We start from the raw sequence: 10263 nt of genomic DNA on the forward strand, positions 1-10263 counted from the left end.
GAAGCTCTAAGATGAATAGGAGCCTTAAAGCATGGTGCTCCAGCTTTGGGGGAACACTGCGTCTGGTTCCAGGTGGGAAGGGAATGAGACCTCTGGGCAGAGCCCCTCCCCTGGAGAGCACAGGTTTGTAGAGCACACAGGATGCCAGTCCCAGATGAGAGAGGCAGGAGATCGGAAGAGGCCACCCAGGCTCCAGCTACCCACGCCACAGCCATTTCCTGCCCATCCTAGGTCTTCCCGACCTAGGGGACTCGGACACTGCGGCTCTGCAGCAGTTTCCAGCTTGCAGACCATTAGGTCTCATGTTTTCCACCCCGAGGAATGATTTCCAATTTGCAAAGCAGAAAACTGCATCTTTTAGAGGACCACGGGGGCTCATTTGGACCTGAACTTTTCACTGTTAGGTTTTACTTGAGTTTGAAATATTTGAAAATGCTGGGCTCTAAAATCAGCCCTTCTAACCGACCCTCACGGGTGTGTGGTGTTCACATGCGCACACGGTGCGCTGGCTGGTGTGCACACCCAGCATCTGTCCGGAGTCATACCAGGTACAATCTTGGCAGAGTCCCAGCTGGGACGGCAGGACAGCAGCCCCAGGAGAGAGGTGAATGGAAACTTCAACCTTAGAGACTGACATCCTGCTTCGCACTGACGGTGTCCTGATGAATTCTCCTTTCAGTGCCCTGCCCAAGTCAGTGGCTTTCCCAGTGACCACTGATTGACAGCTCCATCATCCATGGAAGGGGTGTGGTCAATGCTGGGGGAGAGCCTGGTATTCCTCCTTACCTAGGATTGGCCAGGAGTCTGACGCTGCTCTGATCCTCGGCCCACCCTGTGATGAGTCCATTGTCCATTGAGACAGGTAGGACTGGTCAGAGCTGAGCAGCTGAGGGCAAGAGATCTGGGTGGAGAGAGGAACCTCAAGAGTCCAGCCTGGACTCTGCAATTTTTATTTTATATATATATATATATATATATATATATATATATATATATATATATATATATGAGATCCAAGGCCCCAGGGCTAACAACTGCTGCTTCCAGCCCCAGAGATCTGGAAAGACCCAATAAGGGCACCTGATCCCTCTTCCAGCAACCACCCTTCCTGTCCACTCTGAGATATTACCAAGTCTCATCCCCGTCCCCTGTTTGCCCTCTGTCACACAGGTAGGTTGAATCCAATGAGCTTCAAAGACAACCCAGTTCTGTCTTCCAGAATCCCTGAAGGGTCAAGATGTAGGTAGTGAGAGAGGACTGGAGCTTGCTGGGAAGGGAGGTGTTGATGACCTGAGATCTTGGGAGTCCCACAGCCAGGAGCCAAGGGAATCCCATAATGGAGGATCCTTCAGAATGGGGTGAGGCAGGAGATGGAGTGAGAGAATGAGGCTCACAGGATCAAATCACCTCTCCTTGTCTGCAGGCCCCGTGTCACCTCATGGCAGGAGACCCACACAATGAGCAGGACTCTTGGCATGCTTTGATGGAGGACTGCAAAGGAAGGAGCAAGCCACTCAGTCTCCTGGGCGGGTGAGGGTGGCAAACAAACCCAGCTGCTTCGTATTCAAACGCTGCCCTTGGGTAAACTGGCAGTAGCAGGAAAGCAACGGCTCCCCACCCCATAGTGGCAGGCCCTGCCATGACTCTAGACTTGGACTTGGCTTCCTCTACTATACATCCCTCCAGGAGAGGAATTTGTCAGGGTCTCTAGTCTAGAACCAAAGATCCCTCCCCCGGCTTCCCAGACTCAGGACCTCCTCTAGTAACAGGGCAACTCTTCCAGGAGTAAGGGAAGGCCTTTGAAGATGGGGATAGGGACAAAGACCCTTTCATTTGTCAGTAGCTGGGGCTTGGCCCTGCCAGTCAAATCCCTGATTATCAAAGTCTATTAGCTCCATCCATCCATCCATCCATCCATCTATCCCTCCATCCATCCATGCATCCATGCAATCACCTATCCATGTGCCCACATATGTATATATTCCTCCATCATCTATCTACCCACCCATGCTTGCACCTGCCTACCCATTCATCCATGCATACATGCATCCATGTAGACATCTACCCATACATCCATCCACTCATCCACCCATTCATTTATCTATGCATCCATCTACCCACCCATCTGCCCACTCACCCATTAATCCATCCACCCATCTATCCATCTATCTGCCCACCCACTCATCCATCTATCCATCCATCCATCCATCCATCCATCCATCCATCCATCCATCTACCCACCCACCTATCCATTCATTCATCCATCTACCCACGCACCCATCCATCCTCCCATCTATCCATCTATCTGCCCACCCACTCATTCATCTATCCATCCATCCACTCATCCATCCATCCATCTATCATCCATCTACCCATCTATCCGTCTATCTGCCCACCCACTCATCCATCCATCCATCCATCCATCCATCCATCCATCCATCCATGCATTCATGCATGCATGTGTAAATCCATCCACTTATTCATCCATCTATCCATCTATCTACCCATCCATGAATGTATACATCTACCCACCCACTCATCCATCCATTCATTCATCCATCCTTCTATGCATCAACTTGCCCACCTACTCATTTATACAGGCATGAAACCATCTATGTACCCATCCACCCATGCATCCAGTCCACCCTACTGGTACTTTCTATATAAAAGACTGTTGTTTTTGTTAAATCATGATAGTCTTGACTTTGTGAAATCCTTCTTCCCAAAAGTTTCATGAAATTCACACCCTAGACCCATTCTCAAGTTCACTGATGCCCAAGAACATCTTTGATTCTGACATCTCCCTGTGTATTGTAGATTGTATCTGTTACTTGGGATAGATTGCTCCAAGCCTCTGTCAGACCTGCTAGGGCAATCAGGCTGCCTTTCGGGTAGCATGTAGCAGTTACTTACAACTGTAGTATTTGTCCCCAGACAGACCAGAAATGGTTTTATCTGGTGGCTGATGCTTTTACAAAGCTGGATTTCTTTCTGGTTTAATTTCTCTCAGGTCTAGTCTGCAGGCAAGAACCAAAACCAGTATCCTATTTTTATGAACCACACAATGAAGCTTTTAAACCAAGGCTTTCATCCAGGATGCTATTATACTCAGAGGGACCTGGGACCCACCTGTGTCTACAGCAGGTGGAAATGGGGAACTATCTGGATGAAAGCCAAAGGATGGCCTGCCAGTCAGCCAGATGCTGTCCACATCTGGATATCAGAAAAGTGATCCGTTTGGCTGCTTGGCAAGTCAAGAGTGCAAACGGCCAGTCCCCACCCAGAGCCAGACATATAAACTACCAATTACTGAGGATCCGAAAGGTGCTTTCACAGACTGTGTTAGCGAAGGCCAAGCTGCAGACTTCTTCCTCACACAGCGGTCTGTCATCACCCTGTCTGAGTTCGAATCCTGTCTCTCTTGTTTCCTGCTTCACCTCTCTGCACATCCCATGTCCTTCCCTATGATGGACATAGTGGGTGCCATCTGTTGTCAGGTGAGCACAGGATGCCAGCTGACTGACAAGACAAAATCTACAGAATGTCACCTGTGTTGCCAAGATTCAAAGTCTGCTGCCTGTGGCTGCAGAGATGTCTTAACAGGAGTATTTGTTCTTGCAGAGAACCAGCACCCACATGGTGGCTCCCGACTTCCGTAACTATGGCTCCAACAACCTCTTCTGACCTCTGTGGGCATTACACACACACACGTCGTTCACATATATACATGTGAACAAAATATTCATACACAGGAAATAAGTAACATTGAAAAACCTCAGGGGTATGCTGCCTGTTTGGGGGAGTCATTCTTACCACCGAGGTGACTACTCTGCAGCTCAACCCCAGCAAGGCTCATAAGAAGCCCCTCGAGACGGTACCAGGGTCAGGACAATTGGGAAACATCACTCCCCGGTGTCCCAATTTAGCATCATCTTTCTGTCCTTGGACTCCATGTAAGTACCTTCCCCAAAGTCAGGAAAGGACTACCTCTCCTTCAGGGCAGATCTCTTCTACTGACCAGGTACCATATGTGTGCTGGATATCAAGAGCAGTTGTCATCTGGGAAGAGCTGGCCCCATGGTGCCTCCCACCACAGCCACCAAGACAGGAAGCTGAGTAGCACGCTGGTTATTATAGCACCCATAGAAACTTATTCCTGGAACTGGGGGAGACCACTTGCTTGGGATCAGGTCCTCAGTCCCAGAAAATACTGGGTTTCTGGTGGGACACAAGAAAGCAATAACTTATACCACCGATCGATCACCTTTGCTCTTGGGGCAAGAGTCAGGGGTGGGGTAGGGAACTGATTCCACGGTACTCTACAAATCTCCAGTCGGATCTTTCTAACTTTGAATGTCCGGTGCTTGGCACACCATGGGGCCGTACATAGATACTCAGGGGTTCAGGGGATTAAAGAAGCCTTTCCCAGGAGGTTTAAGACCCTGATACTGTCTCCCGGGATAGCCTTGCCTGGTTCCAAAAAATTGCTCTCTGTAGGGGACCTGGATGGCACAGGCTGGCATCAAAACCCATACGGATCTTTCCATTGTCCTTACCTCCTAGTTCTCAATACGTTGAGACCTGAGCCTGTCACCAGTGCAGCTCCAGACCTCCTAGGTTCCCAGGCTGGCTTCCTTAGAGAGAGGCATTAAAAGGAGGGAGCGGGGTGCGAGAATCTAGGGCACGTGGCTTCTCTAGCTGGAGTTAAGGTAAGATGCTTGTGCCCTGACCCCCTATGGATATCCTCCAACAGCTTGCCATAGATGCTTCCCTGGTCTCCTCCTTCCAGGGATTGGCAGGCACACAGAGGCTGCTGGTACCAGCAATGGACACGAGGCTGGAGAGGTGTCATAGAAATCACCTGGGCTGCCCAGTGGCCACACCTTCCCCTGGCTCTGGTCCCAAATCCTCCCTTTCTTCATCTCACAGTGACCCTGCTTGCCTGGGCTCTGCCTGGCCCCATCTGCTCCTTAACTAGCGATACGACCTTGGGTGAGTGACTCAACCTCCCTAGTCTCACTTGCTTCCGTCTGTTGTGAAATAGAACAAGAATACCTATCTTCGGGGTGGCCGTGGGCATTAGAGTACAAAGGGCATTCTGCAACATGCTTGACACATGGCTGGCATGCTGTATGCACCTCAGTTACTGGTTGTTGTAAGCCTGGGTTAAGGGGAGTTTCAAGCTCTACACAGGGATGCAGGAATGGCCTGAACAATAACAGGAGGACTTGCATCTCTGCCCTTGAAGGGATACTGACAGGCTCACTGCCTGCATGTATCAGGTCAGTCCCCTAGGGCCACCTGGACTGCCCCAGAACAAGCCTCTTTGAGAGGTTCTGGTACGAGAATGCTGCGTGGCGATGCAGAACTTACTTGCCTTCTCTGAAGCTACTCCCCTGTCTGCAAAGTCTGTTTGGCCCCAGCCTCTTCTGGATTGTGCTGTCTTTCCTAGCCCGAGATTTACAGTGGGACTCTATCTCTCAGGATGCTGGTTGGGTTCCCAAGGCAGGACACAGAGGCTAAGATGCAGAGGTGAAGTATTCAGACCTAGCCTTAGCCTAGTCAGGGCTCGGAAACCACGGGTACCTGGTGCAGGGTGGTGGCTCAGACCACTGAGAGATATTTGCAACAATGCTAATGTAAACATGCAGGCGGGAGATTTATATTCCTTGTAAATTATCACATAGCTGGGTCTTTTTTTTTTTTTTTCATTTTATTTGTTTTTGCGAGACAGAGTCTCATTACATAATCCAGACCAGGCTTAGATTTAGTTGCCTCCCTGATACTGAGATTACAGCATGCACTACTACACCAAGTATAAGTGGTTTTCTTGACAAAACATATTAAATAAACAAGAAAGAAATAACTACAACAAAGCAGAATCCTGGGCAAAATGGAGACTTCTGCTGCATTCAAATCAAAATTTGGTCCTGTCTGGTATGGTGGTGCACACCTTTAATCTCAGCACTTGAGAGTCGGAGACAGGAGGAACTCTGTGAATTCGAGGCCAGCCAGGCGTTCCAGGATAGCCAGGGCCATACAGAGAAACCCTGATTTGAAAACCAAGACAAACAAAAATTCGGTCCCAACTTGGACTCTTCAGGTTGTGAGGTCTCTCTTACTGCATAGAGGCCTGTTCTCCCACAAATCCCTTGAGGATAACAGCCCCCATGCCATGAGAAGATCTTAAAGATTAAACATGACTGCATGTGTACATGTGTTCAATGCCTGACACACCGCAGGCATCTAGCTACTGGCAGCAGCTGTGACGGGTACCACCATTGCCAGCCTCTCACTGTAAACAGGAGACAGGAGACCATTGGCTTTGTGTGTCCCTTCCCAAAGAACTGGTGACATACCCTCAGGAATCTATTAACTACCATTCACCTCCTGGCATCTTCCAGCCAGGGCAGCCGGGGAGTGTGGCCTTGTGTGGGGCACAAGCTGGGAAGATTACACTGGCTTCCCTGAACTGGTCCCGGCAACGGCAACATCCCTGCCTCTGGCCTTTGTTGAGTATCTGGAGCGTGTGCTGCACTGCCTGCCCGTGAAATGGGACTCGTGGAAAACATGCATATTTGCGACTGGGTGCGTGTTTCTATTCCGGGCGGCTGCTGCTGCTCTTTTTATTTATTTTCCCTGGGATATTGGTGCTTTGGAATCCAGCTTTGGAGGGTGTTTTGACAGACTTTGACGCCTCTCACGCTCCATGGGCAGAAACAGGCTCCAGTGGGGGGGAGGGTGGGCAGCGAGAGGGAGGGTTTCAGATGTCAAGCCCCCTCACTCGCTCACTCGCTCGGGCTAGGTCAGGGACAGTGATTCTCACTGCCCACACTTGAGCACGGTGGAGAGGGGGCACAGAGAGGGCACTGCTAGGGAGATGACTTCAAAGAGGGGAGAGAGAAAGGATCTGGAGATAGAGAACCAAGCTTCAGCCGGGGCTGTCGGTTGTCAACACAAAGGCACTTACTACCAGCTCCTGTGCCACTGCCACGACCATCAGGCTGGGGTGACTACATTTACAACCAGTGGGGGGTGGGTGGTCCCTTTGGGGAGCCCACCATCTCTCTAGGCACCTCACATTTTAGCCCTCAAATCAAGATGCTGTGAAAGCAGCCTAGCCAAATGGTGCTGAAGCCTGTCTTCCCTCGATGCGCAGATCAAGAGCAGCCTGCTTGGTTGGGTCCTAGAGACTCGAGGCTGATTGTCAAAATCATACTGACTGGTGATCTATCTTAGACAGTCCCTTATGCGTTTGGAGACAAGGACTATCAACCCAGCAACTCCATCTGCCTTTATGGCCAGGTGTGTGTTCAGGGTAGTTGGGGATGTCCTCATTTCCAGAAACAAGGGCTTGGCACAGTGGATAGATTCACAGACAGCCACATCAGTGCCTGACTCCATGGAAACCGGGCCTGAGCGGTGTGATGTAAGGAAATTACTTGGCATCTCTGGTCCTATTAAGAAAATGAACTGAGCCTCCCTCACTCAGGAACAAGGTGTCTTTAGCAGAGGTGAGGAGTTCTCAGGAAGCAGCGGGAGGCACCATAACCTTTGTGAGTTACAGCTGTGGTTTCAAGCCCATTCAAGTCGGGACATTCACTATAGAGTGAGCACTCTTCATAATGAAGTCCAAAGGCAGTCCCATGGGCAGCCCTGCATAAGCCGAGAGTATGGTGGGAGTCTGTCCAGGGGAACACTGGGCACCTGTGACCAATTAAAACCAGGGTCTAGGAATCCCCATTTCTGGTTCATTTCTCCCTCAACTCCCCTTTCTCCTTTTTCTCAAGCCTTTTCAGGGTTTTAAGGACAACAACAAGAGAGTGTCAGAGGGCAAGCTGGGGTCTGGGTCTGGATCCTTCAAAATGACAGCTCTGGGGAGGGGGGCCTGAAGGGGCAGTGATGACTGAGGCTCCCTGTGACCCCAGTAATGTCTCGATCTCCAGGTTCTGAGGCCCCCTGAGACACTTTCCTGAGGCTCTGGCCCTGGAAAATTTCCCAAGATTGTCAGTAAAAGCTGCCGAAGCTATTGGGCAGAGGGAGGCAAATATTCGGAGAGGCAGGAACGGGTGGATGGAAACTGCAGATGGGGAAGCAAACCAGAGTCAGTGGTGCCCCAAGGGCCAGTGGTGCCAGCACGGGGCATCAGAGCACAGATGCCAGCAAAGGAAAGTCAGGAAAAGGAACGAAGGCGGCCAGAAAGGATGATGGACGGGAAAGAGCAAAGGGTGTGCATTTGAAAGATAACCCTGGGAAGAAGAACAGCCAGCAAAGAGTACTAGCAAAGACTGCAGACCCTGGAGGCAGAAGATATGCCAGGAAGAGGTCTGAGTGGCCATGTGGGTGGAGAGTCCGAAATGGACACTGAGCCTCAGACCAAGACTGTGAGGCGCCTGCCTGGCTGGGCTGCTGCCCGGAGCTTCCCTAGAGCCTAACAGCTGCTTCTCTCCTTTTGGCAGATACTCTGATTCGGGGAGGTCTGCAGTAGAAGAGGAGGGGGCTGATTGAGCCTGTGTGTTCGTGTGTGCACACCAGTGTCTGTGACCGACAGCCTGTGCTCCCACATGTCATGAGGTATCAGCGGGGGTCCTAGCCAGTGGTCTCTGGTGTCCGGTTTATTTTAGCATCCTCCTGCGAGAGCGTGAAGTGGGATGAGTCCTGGCCTACAACCTGGGGCTTGTGGGGAGATTAGGCTTGTCCACGTGGGTGTGAATCGCGCCTACGGGCCACGATGGGAATATATTTACCAGAAAGGAGTGTGGATTTGTGCGTGGAGTGTTCTGTACATAGTGTGTGCGTGTGCTTCATCTGTGCGTGGAGCTTGGGGCTGTTGGCTTCAGTGCGCTGTCCGAGGTACTGACCGAGAGTGCAACCAGACCAGCACCCGCACCCAGACTCAGGAAGCAACCGTGGACCAGAGATCCAACAGAGGAAGCCTCCGGGGAGGCGTCTCCCAGGGGAGTTGGGAAAAGTTCTCCCAGCGGCAGGGCTAGCCCTCGGGACCGCCACTCGTGCTGGTAATCTTTCCCTGACTGTGTTCCACGGCTGCTCATATGCCACCCCATCACAGTCCTTATGGATGTTCCGGGCCGACCCACGACCCTCTAGCGCTCCACTTCCATCGCCTGCCTGAGCCTCAGAGGTCCTGGCACGCAGCGGCACCTGCAGCAGGTTCACCGCAGGCCAAGACTCAAAGAAGGTCCCACCAAGCACGTGAGTGCGCTCAAGTAGGGGGCAGCTACAGAGGCAGTCGTTCACCTTTTCCTGTCCCCTCCTTCCTCTGAAGCCCCGGCGGACAGCCGGATATGGGATGGCTTCAGGCTGACGCTCAACTTTTATGAACCCAGACAGACACCTACCGGGATGAGCAGGGGTATGGAGATAGGGAGCCAGGATGATTCTGGACATTAAACATGCTCCCGCAGACCGAAGCTGCAGCCAGTCCCCCAGCGCGTTGATGCAAGCCTCGGGGGCGCAGGGACAAGCTCTGAGATCTGAACTCTGTCCCATCAGCCGCTTTCCTGGGGCGTTGAGGCCTTTGCCGGGGGTGGCCTGAGAGGGAGAGAACTTCCCGCACTCTCCCTGCCCCCAGACCGGGCGCATGTGGCACGTTAGACCCTTCCCCTCTCCAGAGTAGCGCATCCCCAGTCCCGATGGCGCCCAGGGGCTGTCGCACTCACCTCGCTGGCCGAGCCAAGCTAGGCTGATACACGGGTGCCGCAGGGGTTAAGGGGCTTCGGCCACCCCGCCGCGAACACTTGTCCTTTGAGGGGAATTTCAGAAGGAAAGGTCCTCAGAGCTGTAGGAGGCCAGCGGCCCCCAAGCTCCGCTCGCTGGTGTGCACACAGCCGCCAGGTCCGTAACAACTACGTCCCCAGCGCGCACGCGAAGCACTCGCCGCCGCCGCCGCCGCCGCCGCCGCCGCCGCCGCCTTTTATCTGCTGCCCGCCTTTGTTTGGGTCCCGGTTCCTACCACGGGGTGCAGGGGTGTCCCGGGCAGCCTCTGGAGTCGCGCCTCCCCCCGGCCACTGGCGCCTCCAGCATCAGCGCCTGCGGGCTCTGCGTCACCGTCCGGCTAAGGCTTGCTCTCCGCTGAGCGCTGCTGTCTCCCGATTCCGCCGCCAGGCGCCGCCCTGGCTGCCGCTCCCCCTGCGGGAGCCGCGTGGTGGTACAGCCAGCTTCCCGTGTTGGCGATCAGGGACGGAGCACAGCGCAGCGACCCCTGGGGGTCAGTCTTAGTCTCTGCAAACGGACCTGGCCATG

The 10263-nt window shown here is 52.7% G+C and overlaps 1 protein-coding gene across 1 annotated transcript in view; it reads right to left on the bottom strand.

The window, feature by feature from the left end:
- Window positions 1-9891, bottom strand: part of Disp3 (dispatched RND transporter family member 3) — a 49721-nt gene extending 39830 nt beyond the window's left edge. Inside the window, exon 1 of the mRNA XM_021200477.2 lies at window positions 9681-9891. The gene's annotated coding sequence lies outside the window, so the exon portion shown is untranslated. The remainder of the gene's footprint in view (window positions 1-9680) is intronic.
- Window positions 9892-10263: the final 372 nt, after the last annotated feature.

Source organism: Mus pahari, chromosome 6 (genome assembly GCF_900095145.1).
Source record: "Mus pahari chromosome 6, PAHARI_EIJ_v1.1, whole genome shotgun sequence".
NCBI classification, from domain to species: domain Eukaryota; kingdom Metazoa; phylum Chordata; class Mammalia; order Rodentia; family Muridae; genus Mus; species Mus pahari.